This window comes from Euprymna scolopes, chromosome 15, assembly GCF_053919585.1.
Source record: "Euprymna scolopes isolate OS-2025 chromosome 15, ASM5391958v1, whole genome shotgun sequence".
In the NCBI taxonomy this organism is placed as follows: Eukaryota; Metazoa; Mollusca; class Cephalopoda; order Sepiida; family Sepiolidae; genus Euprymna; species Euprymna scolopes.
The window spans coordinates 44,598,444-44,620,498 of NC_136496.1; the positions used below are offsets into that span (position 1 = coordinate 44,598,444).

The following is a 22,055-nucleotide window of genomic DNA, read 5'->3' on the forward strand; positions in this document are numbered from 1 at the left end:
CGACGTTCGCATTTTAACTTTTTTTTTCTTGGAGGAAAAAACCACAAAACTCATGCTATTCAGGTGAGTTACGGTTTTCCCCATATCTCCCCCATGATCACAAACAGGGCAGGAACGTAGTATCCGTCTCTGACGAGTACTTCTTCGAAGAGGAATAACATGGCCCTGACTTTCATGCGTACGCTCATCTATGGGTGGGCTTTCAGGAGACACCTCATCAGTTGGGAGGTTGTTAGCATCAGAATCATTCTCAAGCGGATCCGAATTTAAATAAATTAACCGCTCACTGTCCTCAGAATCACTTTCGTCACTTGACAAGTGCGACCAAGGTACTGGTCGAAAGTAGGCACCCCATCAACTTTCACAGCCTGCAGGACGATCACTTCAGTAACGCGACCAGTGTTATATTTCGTTGTGCACCTGCACGTGGGTTTTAACCCAAACAATGTCACCTTTTTCATACTTCGTTTCCATTGCAGTGTGCCATCTTTCTCCCAGACTTGCAAACCCAGAACTCTGGCTCCATCTTTCAATTGATCCTTGGAAACTAAGCCATAGTCTAAAAATTGTTGTTGCATGCATGACGCAGGAACTACACTTTCATTAATGAAAATATCATCCACATATGCTGATGTGGCATTTTTTATTGTATGGTCCTGAGATATGATCGCGTCTATTAAAGACTTCATAATAAGTGGCACCACATTCAGCCCGAATTCCAACCGCGTGAGACAAAAGTGCTTGCCCCTGAAAATAACTCTTTGAAATGGCCATAATGCTTTGTCAACGTGAATTTGAAGATATGCATTCTGCAGATCCATAAGCGACACATTAACTCCTCATCGCCGCCACTCTCTTAGTTTTTGTGCACACACTTCTATATTGGCAGTGAAGGTATTCACAAATTCGTTCAATTCTCGATAATCAAGAACTGGACGTACCTTGTGGTTCTGCTCCTGTACGACTGCCATTAAGGGAATTAGGCCTTTGGTTGGGCTAAGTTCTTCTGAATATGGGACCAGCCATCCATTCTGCTGCCACCATTGAATTTTTTTCTCATAGGCATCTCTGGCATGACAAGGCATCGTGTATTCTTGCACACTGTTATTCAATTTACTGGGAGAGCAACCATTTGCCCATTTCCATGATGCAGTCCATTCTTTATTAATGTGATCATAACTCACGCTAAAGTCCGGCTCATCGATAGAGATGGCAGCACATTTGTTTAAGCCTCCAAAACGTGCTTCACCTGATTCCGTGAAATGAAATCCACTGAGTTTTCTAATGGCATCAATTCCCAGCAGTAGATCAAAACCCAACAGTTGTTTATCCACGACCAAGGCCTCAATGTCGACAGCAGGAACTCGGCCAACCTCTACATTTACTCTGCCGTATTCTTGGCAATTCAATGTCCTTCCGTCAGCTGTCAGTAGCCCTGCTGCCTTCTGCTTCCAAAAGCAACACATAGCTTTACTCACTAAAGTCTGTGAACACCCGGAATCAATTAACGTTGTACACTCTTGCCCATCTACACATACTTTCACGGAGGGAAAAGTCTCAGTGTTTAGTTTGTTGGGGAGGAAACTAATGCTGCTGCCTCCTCCCCTTCAGCGTTTCCCTGATACCATGATGATATATGTCCAAGGCCACTGCATCTGAAGCAACGTATCTCACAATGGACTTTACACACCCGACTGTTCAACCTCTTTTGGCGATTCTGTAAGCAGTCTCTCACCCAGTGGTTGGGACCACCTCACCTGTAATAAACAAATTTTTCATCGTCACAGTGCACATTTGATTCTGTAGGTGATCGTCTGGCAGACGTAGCAGCAGCCAATTCTGCAGGGCCATCGTGGTCAATCATGATAGCTCTTGTTCAGGTCAACAGTTGTTCCGCACTCATTGTTTCCATCCTGGATGAGGCACGTAATACATGTTCAACATGTTGCAGTAGTCCAGACATGAATGCACACGTCAGCCAACATTCGGGCAAAGGTCCCCCAACCAACTGGGCCAGGCGTTGCAGCTCAGCAAAAAACTCGTCCACTGTCTCGTTAGAACAAAGTTGCTGAGTGACAAACTGGTCATATGCATCAAAAGCATCAGTAGCATACGCGGTTATGAGGGCTTGCTTGATCTGTTCTGCATTCGCTTTCTGCTCCATACTAAGTTGCCTGTATATGGCCAGAGCTCCATCTCGCAATCTCAATGGCAGGATGCGCTAAACATTTTTCATGGTGCAAAGCTCACACACAAGCTCCACATTTTCAATCCACTCGATAATGGGCATATTGACGGCAGCACCACTAAATCCGGAATCAACGGCACATCAAACATCTTGATTTCCATGGCCGAAATAGCTTCTACAGTATTTGAACCGAGTCAAATTTGTTGTTCTGTCTTTTCTGATTTCATTTCAATAGTTTCGTTTCGACACGCGTTCTCCCAACACGCTGTCTTCCCACTCGCTGGTGGTTCCTTTCCCTTCCTCTTTTATACCCGTTCAACAAACTCCCTTGGCTCTAATTTGCATATCTCACACGTAAATTTGCATGACCATCATACATGTAAATGTGACATCTGCATTTTAACTTTTTTTTTTCTTAGAGAAAAAAAAAAGTTAAAATCATGCTATTCAGGTAAATTACTGTTTTACCCACATTAATACACTAATACACATTAATACACTAATAATAATACACTAATACACATTAATACACTAATAATAATACACTAATACACATTAATACACTAATAATAATACACTAATACACATTAATACACTAATAATAATACACTAATACACATTAATACACTAATAATAATACACTAATACACATTAATACACTAATAATAATACACTAATACACATTAATACACTAATAATAATACACTAATACACATTAATACACTAATAATAATACACTAATACACGTTAATACACTAATAATGTGAGAGAATACAAATAGGAACTCAGAACTCAGTTTGTTGCACCATCTTCAGGTTTGATTCCACTGAATTATTGCTGTTGTTAACACCGTAGAGGAGATCTCCCTCCCTAGATACTGGAAGAGTTTTTACTCTAATAGTTTCCCTCCTCGGACCACTTATTTGTGAAATTCCCTCTCTGCTTCTCGTTTTCACTGACAATACCAACATGCAAATATTTAAATGTAATGTGAACAAATATTTTGTTGCTCAACTTCCCACCCATATTTTCCCTTATAAACCGTACCCTTAGTAGCCCTTTATGATTGCTTGGGACGGAAAATTGTTTTCAATATGTAATTCTTTTGTCTCCCTCCTCCCTAATTTTATGCATAAAAATATAACAAAACAAAAGTATGTCAACAACGTCGATTTTACTTATTTGTTTCGCTGCAATGTCGTTTTCTATATGCGAGAGATATCTAGCTCCCATTCCGGTTAGGGATTTTGTCGAAAAGCCATCGTTTTCGTCTTGGTCGAAAAAAAACTTAAAAAAAAAAAAGAGAGAGAAAAGTGGAAAATTATGTCCCTTGTGTCAGCAGCAGCAGTAGCAGCGGCTTCCATTCTACGAGGGAAAAACATCGCTATGTCTATATGGGCAAGTGCGCGTGTGTGCGTACTGTAAAAGCAAGCTGAGGGGCAAGGACTTCTTGCTACTCCTTCCCGATCCTTATTCTAAGAGAAAACAAACAATAATAACAACATAACTCTTGTGTACTCCTACCAGTTTGAGTCTCTTCTTCTTTTTCTTCTTCAGAGAAGTTAAAAAAACAAAAACAAAAAAACAAACAAACAAACAAAACAACAACAAAAAACCGGACAAGTACTTTCTGTACTCACTACCAAACAGAAGAGAACAACTCGTATATACAGGACATTAAAAAAAAAAAAAAAATCACAGTCTTGACGATGTCTCCTCTCACCCAAACTGATCACATGGTTTGGCTCCAGGCCCCGAGCCCGAGATGTTTTTAATCACAAGCAAAATGACATCACCTTTCCTGACATCGACCGCGTAAGTCCTGTTGTTTTTCCTTCCAAAACAGGGTTGTGTTGTTGTTACTCCACTTTCGTCTCTAGAGAATGTTGCTGTTGCTTTAACTCTTTCAAAACACATCAGCCATACTGTCATCGCGATTTCTTAGATCTCTCCAATTTTCTTATAGAATGTAGCTTCCAACCAAGTGGACCCCTTTTTATTTATTTCTTAACCCTTTCAATTTTCCAGAAGAGGAGCGTTTATTCATTTATTTTTAAAAATATTTCAAAAGATTCAAATACTATTTTTAGCTGTGTTATTCCTGAACATTACCATTTCTCGATTGACGTTTATGCGTTTTATTATATAAAAAAGAATGTTTACTTTTCCTTTCCCCCACCCCAGTTTAAATCCCTCATCCCCGGTACGCCCCCTTCCCTTTTTGCTTCCCCCCTAACGAATCCTTGTTTTGTTGTGTTGATGTTTTTCATTCGTGCGTGCGCCACTTTCTTAACTATTTTCACCCAACTGTCGACGTGTTAGGTTAGCAACTAAAGAAAGATGATCGGCCACAACAAAAATCTTCTACTTCTCCTCTATTTGGATATCAGTTTTTAATGCTGTTGTTTTAGACATTCGCTTCCTTCTAAAGGTGACCACCACCTAAAAGCTGATGATGGATCTCAGTGGGATTGTGTTATTATTTTGCTCGCTTTCTCGTTTAACAAAATAAAATAATTGTTAAATCTTTTTTATTTTTTTTTATTCCCCCCTCTCTCTTCCTCTCTCCTCCCTCTTTCTCTCATTCTCTATTACAGTTAAATTCGAATAGAAATTCAGCTTGTCATCATTTTCTTTGCCATTTGTTAACAACGATCCATCTTTCTTCTAACTGATGTTCCTTTTACATCTCCGTGTTATTTTGCTTTAACTTATTAATTAAAAAAAAATGTGAAGTAACTAAAAATAAAAAAAAACGTAATTCTTTTTATAAAACTAGATTTTTATGCCAGTTTTTTTTTTCAACTTTTTTGTTTCTCGTTTGACTAAATAGAAAGATATGTTTATTTTTTTATTATTTATTTAGAAAAACGATCATACACTAAAAGAACCTAAACGGAGTCGTAAACAGTTGAAGTGTCAGTATTCACTTTTCTTTTAAACTTTTTGGCGTATATCTCGAATGACGTCGTATGTTGTGAATATATTGTATTTGTTTCTCTTTAACAACCTGTTTATTGAAACAATAACACATCTTTTTTTCTCTTTAAAAATTGGGGGAAGTCACCAAACAATTGGTTTCTTCTCCAATAATAAAACTGACATCATTTGTTTGTTTTGTTAACGATGATGGTGATGATGATCGCTCGCTCGAGTGTAAAAATCGGGCAGAGAGAGAGAGAGAGATTGTATCGCAGAAAATGTACTGTAGTCACAGCAGGTGCCCCCACAGTCAATTTAAAATAAATGTACTTGTAACTCATACACAACACACACTCTAGTTTTTTTTTTTTTTTTTTTTTTGGTTAGGAGCAAAAGTGTAGTATGATAGTATAGTATCTGTTGTGATATTACATTTTATCTTTCTGTTTTCAGTCAGGAAATAAGAAATCTTTCTAGACTGAAACAATTTTTATTTTTGTTCCACTCTCAAATGTCTCTTTTTGGGAGCTGGATTTTCTCCACATTAAAACCGACCTTGTATCTAATTCTGCCCTCGCGAGAAGGCAACTAAGTAGGAATACTTGACATATTTGTGTTTTTAAACGTTTAATTAACATTGAAAAACCTGTTTTTAAACGTTTAATTAACATTGAAAAACCTGTTACCTCAAACGACTTACGAAGATGGTCAATGTAGATTTAGTGCATTATCGGATAGAAAAAAAAAACTACTAAAAGGAGTCTGTTGCTTGCATAGACATTGACTGTTTCTGTGGGTGGATGCTCACTCGTGTTTAATATACCCACTTGTTCTGGGTCAGAGAATACCGCCCTGGCTACAAGTGACCTACATTATGATGCTCGTCTACCCCCCCCCCCCGATGACACACGTCATTTAATATATCGGCTTACATGTGACCTCGCGAGGAGATCCTGTTTGTTCGATTTAATTATATGTTTTGCTCTAGAGTTCTAATTTCTTTTAAGAATTCTTTCAATAAAAAAAAAAACTGAAAAAAAATGCAGAACATGACCCCACCCCCATCGGCGATGTCTGTCTGTGTGTAGGATTACATGTTATTTCCTTCGACCTTGTAAAATAATTGTAAACAGTATAATTAATTTGGTCAGCTTCCAATAATAAACAATTCGGGAGAAGAAAATGCATAAATATGCTTGCTTCAGTTGCTCGTTGCCATTATTGACTTAAACATTTTTTAAACAAAATTGTTTTTATTAACCTACTTTTTTTATTTCTGAAAGAAAGAACAACTATATTTGGAAAGATTACAGCGATTATTGCTTTTCTTATCTATCCTTTTTCCTGTTCCATTTAAAATGCAGTTAAATTTAAAATATTTCAAGATTTCACAAATTTCTAAGGGAATAAATAAAATAAGTAGGAATTAGGCTTTTAATAATTGGATACCAATTTTTCGTATACGAACCCAACCAACCATATAAATGAATCGATATCTTTTAATTTAGGTAAATTTCTAATTGTGATCTTAATAATAATAAATCTGCTTAAAAAACTTGAAACGACCGTAAAATATTCTTTTACCCCGACGTTAATTTTTTTCGGCTTCTCAATGACAATACGATTGTTTTTAACATACGCCTTCGATTACTCGCCATCGTTTATTTTTCTCGAGAAAAACATTAAATTAGAATGGGCACATCATTCTAATTGTGTTTTTCTTGTGTTTAGTACAAATGATGGATATCGTTTTGTTGACAAATTTAAAAAGCGTTTCTAACTCCTCCTTACGCTAAGACAAACCGGATATAAGGCATGTTGTTGGGAGAATTTCCTTGGTGACGTCATGGCTGTATAACCGGGTGACGTCATTGCCAAGGGAAGTCACATGGGTGTTTCCCCTCGCTGCTGCTGTTAATAAATGGGTTGAGGCCATCGTTTTTTTTTTTTTTTTAAAAACATTATCATAAAGTATTTATTTTAAATTAAGTATTACAATAGCTATAAAACTATTAAAAAAATCAGTTATCTTTAAGTTTTTATCTCCCCCCCCATAAATGATCGCAATAATTATTGTAGCACTTTTTCTATTTTGCATTAACTCCAGGATGTCTGTTTTTGACGTCGTATAATTTGGTATGTGCGAGGACATTCTTTTTGTGTTCCACTATTTATCTGCATTTCTGTTTAGTTTCTATTCATGTAGGATTTAAAATGTTTGTGTTTTACAAACGTCTCATATTTTGCAATGTCCAATGATTATTTCCCCAATAAAGACAATCTCTTCAAATTCGGTCAATCTCATTCGAAACCGAAATATCTTCAACAGGTTGCGTAAACTTTATTCATCACTCGATTGCTTGTACCCATCCAAAATATTTAACTACTGCTTTGAACTTCAATAACGTACTGATCATAATCGTAACTTTTTCATAAAATATATCTGATGCACACTTATATAAAAATAAATTGCATGTGATTATTTATTGGATTGTGTTTGTTAGAAAAACAACAACAACAAAAAACCGTAAATACTAAATAGATAAAACCTGAGACAGATTTAGATCTATATTTTCTTTTCCATCTTCTTTTAATGATTTGGAATTTTACGTTCAACTCCGCCGGAAACTTATTAAAACAAAACGAAATATACTTGTTAAAGTTTTAAGTGTGACAAAAGAGGGAGGGACATTCTCTGTTTAAACAAGTCACAGTAAAAACGGAAGACGGGAGTAAGTATTTGTGGTCAATGTCAAGTTTCTTTCCAACTCCTCAAAAACCTTTAAAATGATGACTTTTAGAGGTGTTCGGTGGTGCTGAAAACGAATATCACATTTAAATTTGGGGCATACAAGTAGTTTTCATGATATGAAGAAATTACTTTTTCAAAATGAGGGATCACTTTCATATATAAATTTAACGTAATTTTTTCATATCATAAAGCACATTTAACTGATATTCATTTTCATCACCCCCGAAAACCGACGCTGTTTTTTTCCTAAGAGATTCATTCATTTTTTCATCTCCTAATTTAGGACGCTAATAATACTGTCATTAAGCTTACACGAGCGGTTTACAAAAAACATACTTTTGTTTTTCGTTCTTTTTTCATTACAGAACTTGTATAGTTTTTAACAGGGGCTTTGCTTCTGCAGTTTAATATTTCACAAAAATTTTGTTTATATTAGGGGAGGTAGGATCAGGGGGTGTTGTGGCGGCCTGATCTTCCAGCGCCTCCCCTAATGTAAACAAAATCTCTTAATGTAAGCCCAATATAGCTAATATACTATTAAATAGAAAATGCTTAAAGAATCGATATCAAAAAGAAAAAAAAAATTAATAAATAACTGCGCATTTTGCTAAAAATACAAGAATTTCTTTCGACAATTTGTCGTTACGTGATATTACCTCACCTATGGAAAACCATAATGGTCTACACACAGTTGTTCGTATTTACAAACAGTTGTTATCTCCCCCTTTTATTTTTTGCTGTGACTTGCGTCTGTGGGGGACTTGCATCTACCACACTCTCTCGTCCAGAAACACTTGGTCCTGATGGCAAGATAGAGTCAAGACGACCAAGCGTAATACTAGATGCAGGAGTTGTCTCCAATACATATGGTGCCTAGCACTCCCAAAATGGTCACCCATTTGATACTGGCTAGCCTCATCATTGCTTAATTTCAGGGGTTATGTAGGCAACAAATATATATCTTGCTTATGAAAAAAGAATTAAGCTCTTTTAAAGTTGATTCTTCACTTAATAATCAAAACAAACGTTAAAAATACATGGAAATTAACAGGACTAAATGAACATATTTAGTCCTATAAAGGCTACCATAGTTTCTTTCAAACTATCATTAAATTTTAGATTTTTTAATTTTGCCATGCGAAATTTATAGAGTGAAATAAAAGATGGAATTATTTGAAATTCAGGTTCTTATGTTATATTTTTGCATATTCTTATAGCAAATCATCCTAATCTTATTTAGACAAAAAAAAAATCGAGACAAAAATGACAGTGAATGGTGTTTAAATTTAAAATTCAAAATAGTAGAAAAAGTTTTATATTCTGCTTTTCATATGATGAAATTTAGGATTTTATCTTTCTGGGGAAAAAAAGTTGCTCAAGAATAATTTTAATAGATTTTAATTCGTTTAAAAAGAAAACAACTTGGTTTTTCTTCCATCTTTTTGGTCGTGCCTAGTTTAAATTTAACACAAAATGATCACATACTTCTGCACAGCAAACATTCTCTTTACGCTACGAGGCAGTCTGCCGGAGTTGAGCAACAATATCCCAAATAAATATAATATCGAGCAAGTGAAAGGAAATCCTATGATTTTTTATAATTTGAAATTTACATACCAATGATGACGAAAACATACCCTAATAATACCGGGGTTAATGTAAACATCCCGAGGTGTTATCTTTACGGTTACTGTTTCCACTACATTCTGGTTGCCTCTTTTTATGTTAAAAATGTTTGGGTTTTTTTTTCTAAAAAGCCCTTCTTAACATGGAGAGGGGGACTTCCTTTACTTATTCTGTATTTTCACCTAACAATTTAATAAACAAAGTATACCAAAGAATCAGTTAAAAATGGAGTAACCGGAAGTGAAGTGGAAACAGTAATTGTAAAGATAATCCTTTAAATTCATCTTCACCTCATGATACAGAAGTGGTGGTTAAAACCCTGTTCGAGATTTAGATGGCTTTTATTTGTGTCATTAATTACTGTTTATCACAACAACAAAATATTATTTTACAAAGTTTTTCAATTTATTTAAAATTATAAATAAAGAATCTGGAGCAGTAGAAAAGGAGATTATTTTTGGTAATGATATCTTATTTTCGAAAAATTTGCCCACCGAAAAATTAAACTAAGATGTTTTTTATTTAAATTAATTTCTAACAAATTTTAAATTAAACTTAGTTCAAATTGCTAAAAATACTTGACCACCACTACCACCAATTTGAAATGGTCATGAATAATCAGAAAATGGATTATGCCACTATTTTGTATGAGTGGCGCATCAAAACTGTTTTCATTTTTTTTAATCAACTTTTTCCCTCTTTTTTTTTTTTTTCTGAACATCATAGCAGAAAGGAATGTGATACTTTTTCATGTGATAAATTTTCCCACAAGTTGTACAATTGTTTGGTTGGTTAGTATTGCCTATTGAAATAAAACTACTTTGAATTGAGCTGAAATAATGTTTAAAATTGCTACAGTCTCACTATATATCTACCATTACAACATTTTAAACTAAAAATAAAGCTGAAAAGTAGATATATAAAGGATAAGGCAATATCAAAAATGAAAAGTTAGGACAAACGAAAGTAAAGAATTAAGAAGAAAAGAGGAAGAATTCAAAGAAAGTGTTGTTTTGTCTGTATGTATTGAGTTTGTCATACTGTGGTCACTGTATTTTACTAGTCTGTGACTATAACTTGAGTTGTTTACCAAGATGCCAGTAATCAAGTGGCCACAGCTGGATTTAGTTATATATATATATATATATATATATATATATATATATATATATATATATATATATAAATTCCTATTCCTGTCTGTTTGTTTGTCTGTTTACAATTTGATTAATATATACAAAACTATCCTTACTTTACTCTCATTTATTTCTATATATACTGTGATTCTTGCAGACTATATACAGTTAAGAGATCATCTCATTTGTATATTACATTAAGAAAAATCAATTTTATTAAATAACGGTATCTTAGTTAATGTTTCTAGCGAGAGAATCGTTATAAGTGTTCTATTTACAATTGTTATTTAATAAATTTTAAACAATAATTATATTGGTAATATATTTAAGTAAATTTATTTGTAATTATTATTCCAATATCGATTTTTTAAAAAATCTCTTTTTAGAGTTATTTCCCCTTCGGAACATAAACAAAAAAACTATCACCAAATAAAATTTGGTAATCTCAATAAATTTCTAGCTTGAAAAAATAATTCCGAGTAGATAGAAAAATGTTTGGCTTTTATTGTTTTTTTTTTTTTAAATATTCAAACAAACAAACAAAAAAAAACATGAAAAATTTGTTTGTTTTTTTATTCTTAAAACGGCTATACAGAAATCGGTAAATTTTTATGATGTGACAAAGCGTCAAAAAAAAAAAATAAAGATCTACTGCCCTCCCCACTCTAAATACACATCTTTTTCCACGTTAATTTCATCAATTACAAACTTAACTTTCTAATTAAAAAAAGGTAAATTTTTACGACGTGACCCAGCGTCATTTAACCCCTAAAAAAAAAATGAAGACCTACTTTTTGGGGGGCTTTTAAACAGCCTTTATAAATAATATGAAAGAAATTTTTAAAAAAAGAAACTTAACATTTTAGAGTGGGGGATCACTTTTCCATATATATTTAATGTAAGATAAGCACCCATGTTTTGGCCACCAAGCGTTTGACGAGACATGTCACCTGTAACATTTTTTCAAGTTTGGCGAACGAGGGGTGGAGGCAAAACATGACAAATACAATTTGTTTTTTTTGGGGGGGGGGGAGGAATTGCATTTGAAACATAAAATAACGATAAATTTAATTAATTTTTATGAGACCACTCTGTACTTTCACCTAACAATTTCATAAACAAAACGAAATATGACAAATTATATTGGGGGTGGGATTACATTAGAAACAAAATGACGAAAAATTTCATTTGTTTTTGGAATTAAATTTTGGTAGATCTTCATTTTTTTTTTAGGGGTTCTGCCTACTTGGCTAATTTTTTTTTTTTTTTTTTTTGCGATCGCGCGGCTATTCATTGCTATTTTATTGAAACAAAAAGTTGTAATGATTTATTTTTAATTATTTATTTATCTTTTTTTGAGGGGGGGTTCTTTCCAGTGCTCAATATCTGGAAAATATTTTCTTCTCTTTGTATCCCCTCTGCGAAATATCTGGTGGAGAGAGTATTACATACTTCTTCTTTTTGGGGGCGATTACATTTTCATGTTTTTATCCATTCTTTTATTTTGAAATTGTTGTGGGAGTATCCACGTTTCCCATTATGAAAATGATTAGTATAGCAGGTGTGTGTTCCAAACAGAACTTCATGTCAACCCAGGCAACGCCGGGTACCCATGCTAGTATATATATATATATATATATATATATATATATATAAGTATATATAGTAGTTAATAACACCATATTGTGACTGACATCGGTTCCTCTGAAAAAATGAGCCTCTTACTGATGTCTGTGCTTGAGTTCTCACTTGTGTAGCCAATTCCAACATGTATTTGCCACTGAAGGCAAACTCTTTCTGATTGGTTGAAATTTGGTATTGGCAACTAACCAAGATTGAGTATTTTGATAGAATTTGACCAATCAGTATTAAGTACTCCAAGCAATAAACATTGAATATTTTACAGAGATCGTTTTGCAGCTGCTTTTGTGGTTGTTGCTGTTGTTGAAACAAGGTTTCCACTTCTGTAATAGCTTGACTTGTTTGTTTATTCGATCTGTGTCAGTGTTTAAGTGAAGGATTTTAAATATTGATTTTTCAGAAATTCAGTTGGATGAACATATCTGAAAAATAAAAACCAAAGCAAAAAAACACAGACTAATACACTATTGAATATAGATGCATACAGTACCGTACTAATGGTTAAAATTAAATGGATATTTTTATCTAAATTGAGAAAAAGATATATTCAAAAAGTTTCTAATATGGCAACTTACTTAAGCTATTCATTGTAACTTTGTTCTTTGACCAGCTTTGTGTGCAAACATTTAAAAAAAAAATCGGATTGAATTAAAAAAAAAATATCGTACACTTTAAAGTACACAACTCACATTCATTCAAGTATTTGAATAGTGTGATATCCTCTCATTCATCTCATGATTGTAAAATTATGTCCTTGATCAGTAAAGCTCGTAGCTGGGTGATGATTGGTTGATTCAGATTCCATCCGGTTAGATATTAAGTGAGGAGTGGATAGATATTAAGTGAGGGGTGGAGAGACTGAATGATATGAAGTTTTGATCACTGACATGTGAAGTTAGAGAAGATGATTTTGAAGAAAGGTTGAAGCAAGACATGCAAACAAATGGTTAATCAACCTTTCTCTTGCCCACCTGGAATAGGAGAGTTATTTGCTAAACCAACTAGCCCATAATTGTGGAGTTTTATTGATGAAGTAATGTTGCAATATTTTGAGGTTAATGGGGTATGATCCCACACAGTCGGAAGATTCATTTATAAACGATGCTGCTAAGAAATTGCGAATCAAATTAATTCACGTTCTGCTACCAACCAATCAGAAACCAGAATTGCTTCATAAATATTAAACCTTTTCTGGAGCAATTTCACGTGTTCTTTTCCCGGGTTTCGACACGGTAAGAATATTTTGTTCTGTGGAACTGTCTACTACAAACAAGTCACCTCCCAGGACTTGTGTGTGATAGCGAACCATCTGAAACTCAAAATGGCTTACACTTCTAGAGGTTATGGGCCCAGCGTGCGTCTTTATTTCGATGGATCCGAATCAAAATTCGAATTGTTGCAAGTTAAATTTCTGGGATATCTACGAATCCAAAAGCTACACAAAGTACTACAAACACAACCCGAAAACAGAAACGACCCCGACTTCATTGAAAAGAACGCAACTGTCTTTGCGGAATTAATACAGTGTTTAGATGACCGAAGTCTATCACTGGTAATGAGAGAAGCCCTGGACGACGGCTGCAAAGCATTAAACATATTGAGAGAGCATTATTTATCGAAAGGAAAACCCAAAATTATTTCTTTATACACTGAACTGACCTCTCTAAAATGAATGGAAGCCGAAACTATTACTGATTATATTATAAGAGCCGAGACAACTGCAAATTATTTAAAAATGTCTGGTGAAGTTATAAGTGACAGTCTGTTAATTTCCATGGTCCTTAAGGGATTACCGAGTGATTTCAAGCCATTTACCACCGTGATAACCCAGAAAGAAAAACCCATGACTTTTAGCCAATTCAAGGTAGCACTCAAAAGTTACGAAGAAACTGAAAAAATGATTACAGAAAAAAACGAATCCACAAATATCATGAAATTTAAAAATACACACATAAAACACCAAAATCGAATTATACCCATGCCAGGAATAAAAAACGCAACTTTGCCAAAAGCAGGTTTTTTCCTAAGAAAAGTACAAAAATTATTTGTTATAATTGTGGACGACCTAATCACAAGAGTTTCCAATGTAGATACAGGACTCAAAATGGCGACTACATTAAAAATGTAGAGAGCTCTGTTAGCGAACATACATTTTTATTTTCGTGTACATTTGATGCGTCAACAAGCAATAATAATTTTCTTGTCGATTGTGGGGCCACGGCACATGTGATTACAAAGAAATCTGATTTTATCAATTTTGATCCCAACTTTAAGCCACAAAATCATTTTGTAGAACTAGCTGACGGGAGTCGAGTCAATGATATCGTTTTTGAAAAGAGGCAATGCGAAAATCTCGCTAAAGAACGATAAAGGTGAACTGTGTTTCTGTATTCTAGAAAACGCTCTTCTAATCCCAAAATTTAAACAAAATATATTTTCTGTACAAGCTGCCACAAAAGAACGTGCAAATATAAACTTTAGCCCAATAAATCAAAACTGGTATACCCGAATGGAACTGTATTCGACATTAAAGAAAATGGAAGACTATATTACTTAAATAGCGTAGTCCCATCAAAAACCGCCTGCCATGATCTACAGAGATGGTATAAAATTCTAGGACACTGCAATATTCCTGATATCAAAAAGTTGCCGACTGTAGTTGATGGAATGCAAATACAAACATCAAAAACCTTCAACTGCGACGTCTGTACGCAAGGGAAAATGACAAACTATCAAAACAAGATACCAGACAAAAAGGCCAAAAAAATTCTATCAATGGTGCATTGTGACTTAAACGGTCCCGTAGAACCGATGGCCAGAGAACATTATAGATATGTGTTGAATTTCGTAGATGACCATTCAGGTTTAATAATGGTTTACTTTTTAAAGAACAAATCTGATACCCTGCTAGCAACTAAGAAATATCTGGCCGACATGGCCCCCTACGGTGAAATCAAGTGTATTCGCTCTGACAACGGTACGGAATTTACCAATAAAGATTTTGAACTTTTACTAATTAACCATCATATCAGGCATGAAACATCAGCTCCTAGATCGCCACACCAAAATGGGACTGCTGAACGTGCGTGGCGGACACTTTTCGAAATGGCAAGATGCCTACTCATTGAATCAAAACTCCCTAAAAACCTCTGGACGTATGCACTTATGGTGGCAGCCTATATACGCAACAGGTGTTTTAACAAAACACTATCTAAAACTCCATATGAATCTTTCTGCGGTAAAAAAAAAAAAAAAAAATTTAAGCAGAATGCATATATTTGGTTCAACTTGCTTCGCATATATAGAGAAAAAGAGTAAATTGAATATTAAAGCTGACGGAGGTATATTTCTTGGATACGATAAAAACAGTCCAGCCAATTTAATATTTTTTCCCGAAAAAAAAATAAAATAAAAAGAATCCGGTGTGTAAAATTCACAGACATGTTTAATGGTAAAGACGAAAACCCGTCATATGAAGAGGATGGAATTATATTACCTCAAATAATTAGAACAAACGAAAACAATAAAAATGACGGAGACGAGAGTGTCCATGATGATGATGATAAAGTCGAGAGATATCCCAAAAGAAATAGAAGACGACCCGATTTTTTTGTGGTTGACAATATAAAGGATTATCAAATCGACTATTGCTGGTCAATGGAAAATGCGCCAAAAAGCTTCAACGAAGCAATTAATTCAGAACATTGTGATGAATCGAAAATTGCCATGAAAAAAGAAATAGATACCTTAACCGAAAATGATACCTATATGGTAGTGCCTCTCCCAAGAGATAAACATGTTATTTCTACGAGATGGGTTTTTACAAAAAAAAAAAAAAGAGTACAGCATCGGGCGTAGAACAGGGCAAAGCAAGATTTGTTGCTAAGAGGTGCTCTCGGATTTACGGTAAAGAATACTTTTCTACGTTTTCACCGACCACAGGCCTAATGGCAGTCAGAATTTTACTGCAAGTCGCATCACAATATGACCTAAACATCCATCAAATGGACGTAAAAAATGCTTATTTGAATGCCCCAATAGACTGTGAAATTTATATTACCCCTCCAGAAAGATTTATAATGAAAAATAAAAATAGTGTGTGGCGACTTAACAAGTCATTATATGGTCTAAAGCACAGTGCTCAGTGTTAGAACACAGTATTCCATGATTATATTATTAAACAACAATTTAGCCAATGCGCTGTAGACCCCTGTTTATATACCCAACACAAAGACGATAAACTACTGATTTTGGTTTTGTAGGTCGATGATATTTTAATCGCATCAAATTGTGACATAATGTTAATTGATGTTAAGAACAAATTAAGTAAAAGATTCAAAATGACCGATCTTGGCAAAATATCCTGGTTTCTGGGGATAGAATTTACTCAAAGCAAAGGACTTATTACGATGACTCAATCGAGGTACATCGACAAAATACTATCAAGATTTGGAATGGGAGAGTGCAAGAAACGCTCTACACCGGTCGAAAATGATATTAATAAAAATATACTCGGATAAAGCTACAACGTTTTTTTTCTCAAAACTTGTTGGTGAATTCGACTGAATAATTTTTTTTTTTTTTCACTGCCCTGTATGTATATAGATTTCTATATATTAAAAATACAGACCAGCGAAGTTCCACTTATGAGAAGGCTCTTACTTTTTTGCATGAATATCAGCGGAAAACCCTAGGGGTAATGCTCAGAGTATATAGATTTCTATATATCAAAAAAAAAAAAAATAGTCCTGGACAAGACGTTAAATTTATTTGTATTAACACTTTAACCTACTAATACTTTTGCTTAGAAAAAAAAAAAAAAAAATCTTTGTAATTTTCCTTTTTGACGTTTGAACACAATTAAAAATGGCATCTTTTTAAATGCTAAAATTCTAAGATCCAAATGATTTCTAATTTTTGTTATGTCTAAGTGAATATAAAAATATATATTTATTTTTGAGCAGAACAAACACAAGGGACTTCCCCATTATAAAAAATAGGGAGGATGTTGCAATATTTTGAGGTTAATGGGGTATGATCCCACACAGTCGGAAGATTCTATTTATAAACAATACTGCTAAGAACTGGCGAATCAAATTAATTCACGTTCTGCTACCAACCAATCAGAAACCAGAATTGCTTCATAAATATTAAACCTTTTCTGGAGCAATTTCACATGTTCTTTTCCCGGGTTTCGACACGGTAAGAATATTTTGTTCTGTGGAACTGTCTACTACAAACAAGTCACCTCCCAGGACTTGTGTGTGACAGCGAACCATCTGAAACTCAAAATGGCTTACACTTCTAGAAGTAGGATTTTAAATATTTTCTAGTTCAATAATGGAACAGTACTATGAAAGGATTCAGAACTTGATTAATTACCAGGATGACTCAGTGACAGATATTTGTTGATATTAGATTTGAAAATGACCATGTTATGTCTGTAAGGAAACATTCCTATGGTAATTTGTTTCAAAGGTGAGAAGTTCTTGGAAAGAAACTCTGTTCATAGAAGCTTCGTTGGATTTTAGGTATAGAGATAATGAAAGAGTTCTTCACAATGTTGGATGCGTTTTTGCTAAGAAGGTTTTATAAAGAGAACTAGCATGGGGACATTGCAGCCCATATCATCAAGCATCCTGACACCACCCTCCTCAGATTTTTTTTCTTATGAACACTTTGTAAAATTTAGGTAAAAATTAAGAGAAATTTACATTTTCAGCTATATTTGAATAAAGGAACCTATTTTTTCAGAGGGTTGATTTCAGTTCAAAAATAAATCTGAGCATCACGACGCCCTATTTTGGAACCTGAATATACTGGAAAATTTGCAATTGTGGGGCCAAAAATAATCCTAAATTTCACCCGAGTGCATTTTCAAGGGCGAGGAATCCAAAAATCATAGTTAGAAAAGCATAAAAAAGGAAATACCTTGTTTAGACCAATTCATGTGCCACCGCAGCACATTTTAGGAGGTCGTTCAGCTCTTCAAAGCTGAGCAACAAAAAGGATAACTGTTGTGCTTCTGAAACAACTTGTGGATTTTTAAATAAAATAGGATGAAACTTTCATGAAATCAAAACATATCTCTTAGCATTACCACTATTCTGGTGTATTTAAATCCCAAAATTTGGTATTTTGCCAAAAATTTCTCATTTTAAGTAAGAAAATTGCGATATTTGTGACAGACTAGTGTGATCCCCTTGAGTACTATACCAAAAACACAGAAAGCTTTACTGAAAATGTAGGTCAAAATGTCAAGTGCGAGCTTGCAGACCAACAAATCTGCTTTTATTTCAGGAGGATCCCCCATCTCAGCCAGAAAATTTTTGTCTAAAAAACTAGCTTTTGAAGACTCCAAACAATTCCTCTTGGTTTAAATAGCTCAAAAACATCACTTTACCCCCTCCTCAGTGGGTTATGGATCTCAAATGAGTGTCCGAAAAATGTCTCCCTCCCCCAACTTTGGAACCCAAGTGGGAAACTCTGTATTAACAGAAATTTTGGCTTCGTCATCTTAAACGCCAGGAGAATTTTGATGGTTCAGCAGATTACATATGCATCATTGTGAAATATGCAAACCAATATCTACAAAAATCATCAGAAGTAAATAGTTTAAGTACTTTCAACATTTATCAAACTAGTTACAGGTTTTGTTCTTTTCCTCATCTGTGATGAAATATGTTCTTCCATTTGATGACATTTTTGGTATCGTAATCTTCATAATTACCTTGTTCAATGAAATCCATCCCTTATCATCTGTACCAGGCCAGTGAAATTGAGCTGATGGCTCATGTGAATGCAGGAATTTGCAAGTGAAGTCTTGTTTATCCTTATTTATAGACTCAATCAGTACCAACCACTAAAACCCATCAAAGATGCAAGTGATATAGTCATTACATTTGAGGGACTAGTATTTCATTCTGTGATGCTGGTATGGCCAGGAAGGAATAATCAACAAAGATTGTTGTGTGGATACTTAATTTCCTCGGATTGTGTATTGAGATGTCGGAACGAAATGGTAATAACTTCTAGTGTCAGTGGTTGATATCACCAAGCTGGTAGCAGAGATACAAGATTTCTTGTACTGATACCATGTGCTCTTTGTCAATCGTCAGGAAAGTAATTCCCTCGATTGATGTTTTGTAGTATTCCTCAACTGCTTGGAACGTTAAAATTTGGTTGTTGATAGATGTTTGCAAACTGGCTCGCAGTATCTTATGCTTGACAGTACCCCCAATTCCATCACAAAGGGATTTTCCATAACTAGTTGCAAAGAATGTCCCAGTTGAATCAATGCCAAAATCAGATTTGTGGGGGCAAAGATTGAGAAATGCTTTGTAACTTTGATGTTGGCCATCACTGAAGTATTAAATTCTTTTAATCTATCGCAAATTCTCTTTGATCCATGCCATGACAATTCTCTGCAATTCATGGACAAAAAGGTGCCAAGATCATCAGATATGATTCATAAAGAAATGTGTTGAAGTTTTGCATCTTTTTTGAAATATATCACCATGGGATGCATGGTGCACTGGTCCTTATTCCAGTGATATCCCTGGATTTCATCCTGCACCACATAATGGTAATTTTCTGCAAAGTCTAGAAGAATGATGCACTCTTTCTCAGTGATCTCATCTTTTATTTGTTTGAGGAATTGAACCTGACTCTTTGCTACGTAAGAGTGGGTGGTAAGGTTATCTATGCCATACATCAGCAACTTAATGAAATCTTCAACATCAGCTGTGTCTGTAGGGTTGTCCTCTCTACATCTGCTACTGGCAGTAAGACAGTTCCTTGTTGATTTTGAGTTCAATGAATTTGTCACAAATGTACTTTTCCAGAGTAGTATATCCAGGACAGTTTTGACAATGATGCAACATACATTCAAGATTTGTGATGTCACACACTACTATAGTCCTTGTAGGCGATGTTGACTTTAGGAAGTTCGGTGGCTTCATTGTCAGTATTCGCATCTTAAGAGTCTTCAGCTTTCCTTTTCAACTGTGTTTTAATAGCAGAGTTAACACAATCAACTAGCAGTTTTATGTTCTGATGATAAGTGCCAACACATACAAAATGGGAATCTGATGATGGCACAGTGACACACCATTTTGGGTGGAGCTCACAAAACATAGAAAGTCCTATTTTATGGTTTGCATATTTCTCCTTGTAGGCTGCATAGAGTTCTTTAAGACTGTACATAAATTTTGTTGTCAGTGATTACATAATCTGTACCTCCGGGCATAATTTTCGAATATTTGTCATCATCATAGACTGCTTAAACACTCAAAAACCTTTTCGGAAAGATCTCTTCCTTCTTGTCAGGTAATGAAAGAATACTGTGGCTTTGTTTGCATGCTCATACATTGAAGTAATCTGCAACCTTCTTGTACGACCAACTTTTAGGGGTCAGAGATCAGTTAAATTTTTTCACTTGTACTCATACCATTTTTCAGTTTGGCCTGCATAGCATCCAACAGATGATCCAAGTCAGCTGCCTTGGCAACAAGTTCTCTTTCACTCACCCTGCTTCCAGTAGAGCTTTCAAGTTCAGGGCTTCCAATGTCAACAATTTCAGCAGTGACTTCTTTCTTATTTTCAAAGCTTCTCTCCAATTTCTTCTGTACCATGCTGATTTACGTTTGTTTCTACACTCTATGAGTTTTTAATGTAGAAATATCAAACTCTCATTAAGTTTTTTGCGCTTTTCCTCTTTCTCTAGCTCAATGCCACAATCATCACTTTCTTCAGTCAGATTCTCTTCCATATCCTTTGCAACTATGGTGCAATAACGGCACAACTTCCATCCAGGCTCCACTTTGTATCCATAACTGTTCAACATCTGAGCCATCTTTAAATTGATTTTGCGGTCACCTATTGCCTTCTTTTTGTGTTTGCTAAAGACGTCACAGCACTGTTTGTGATCCTTTTCAAATTATTCTCCCAGATGAAGCTGGTGATACCTGCAAATATTGACAACAAAATCATCAGTGACACCAGTACTCATCCTGAAGATGGTTTGTTCATTGGCATCAAATTCACTCATGCAGTACTGATTTGTTGAAATATTGTCAAGAATACAATTTGCCAGCCAAAAGTGGGTTTTTTTTTTTTTTTTCCAAGATGATTTCCTCTTAATATGTTTCTGATACAAGTTTTTCCTATTTTGTTTACCATTTGTGGTCAAAAATAGTTTATAAAAAGGTTATTTTATGTGACAAAAGATCTCAAACCTTGATTTAAAATGTCATTTTCAGTTTTTGTGATGTTTCTCAGGCACAATTTGGGCTGATTGCCATCAGTACCTTATGATGGTCTAAAAAAACAATGAACCCAAATCAAAATTTAGTTACTGGTATTTTATGTGCAAAAGATTTTTTCAATTTTTTCGATATAATTGTGATATAAACTGCCTCCAGCAACACTCACAAATCCTCATTTGATGAATCTCATTAAGCTACAAGAAATTATCCAATTTAAAAGAAAACAAGTGAAGCATGCATGATCCCCCGTGAGTGCACAGTGAATGAGGCATAAAAAAATGACTACGTTCAGTATTTGCTCCCCCCCCCCTCCATTTAGCTCTAAAAGTCCCTAAGGAACGTCAAATTCTGGTGAACGTGAACAAACAGTGTAGTTTTTAGGCCTTAACATATGTAAATTTTAGTTGTTCACCATGCAAAAAAAGAAAATGCAGACTCTGATACTTTACATTCACGCTTTAACTATGTGTGTGTGTGTGTGTGTGTGTGTGTGTGTGTGTGTGTGTGTCCCCATCAACTCTCTA

The 22,055-nt window shown here is 34.7% G+C and overlaps 1 protein-coding gene across 4 annotated transcripts in view; it reads left to right on the plus strand.

Moving 5' to 3' along the window:
* LOC145293802 (uncharacterized) overlaps positions 1-22,055 on the plus strand; it is a 287,168-nt gene that overhangs the window by 37,923 nt on the left and 227,190 nt on the right. The window contains exon 1 of one of the 4 annotated variants that reach the window (XM_080140377.1): positions 3,491-4,003. The exons of the other annotated variants lie outside the window; for them this stretch is intronic. The gene's annotated coding sequence lies outside the window, so the exon portion shown is untranslated. Of the gene's footprint in view, positions 1-3,490; positions 4,004-22,055 lie in introns of those variants that run through there. 4 annotated transcript variants of the gene reach the window in all.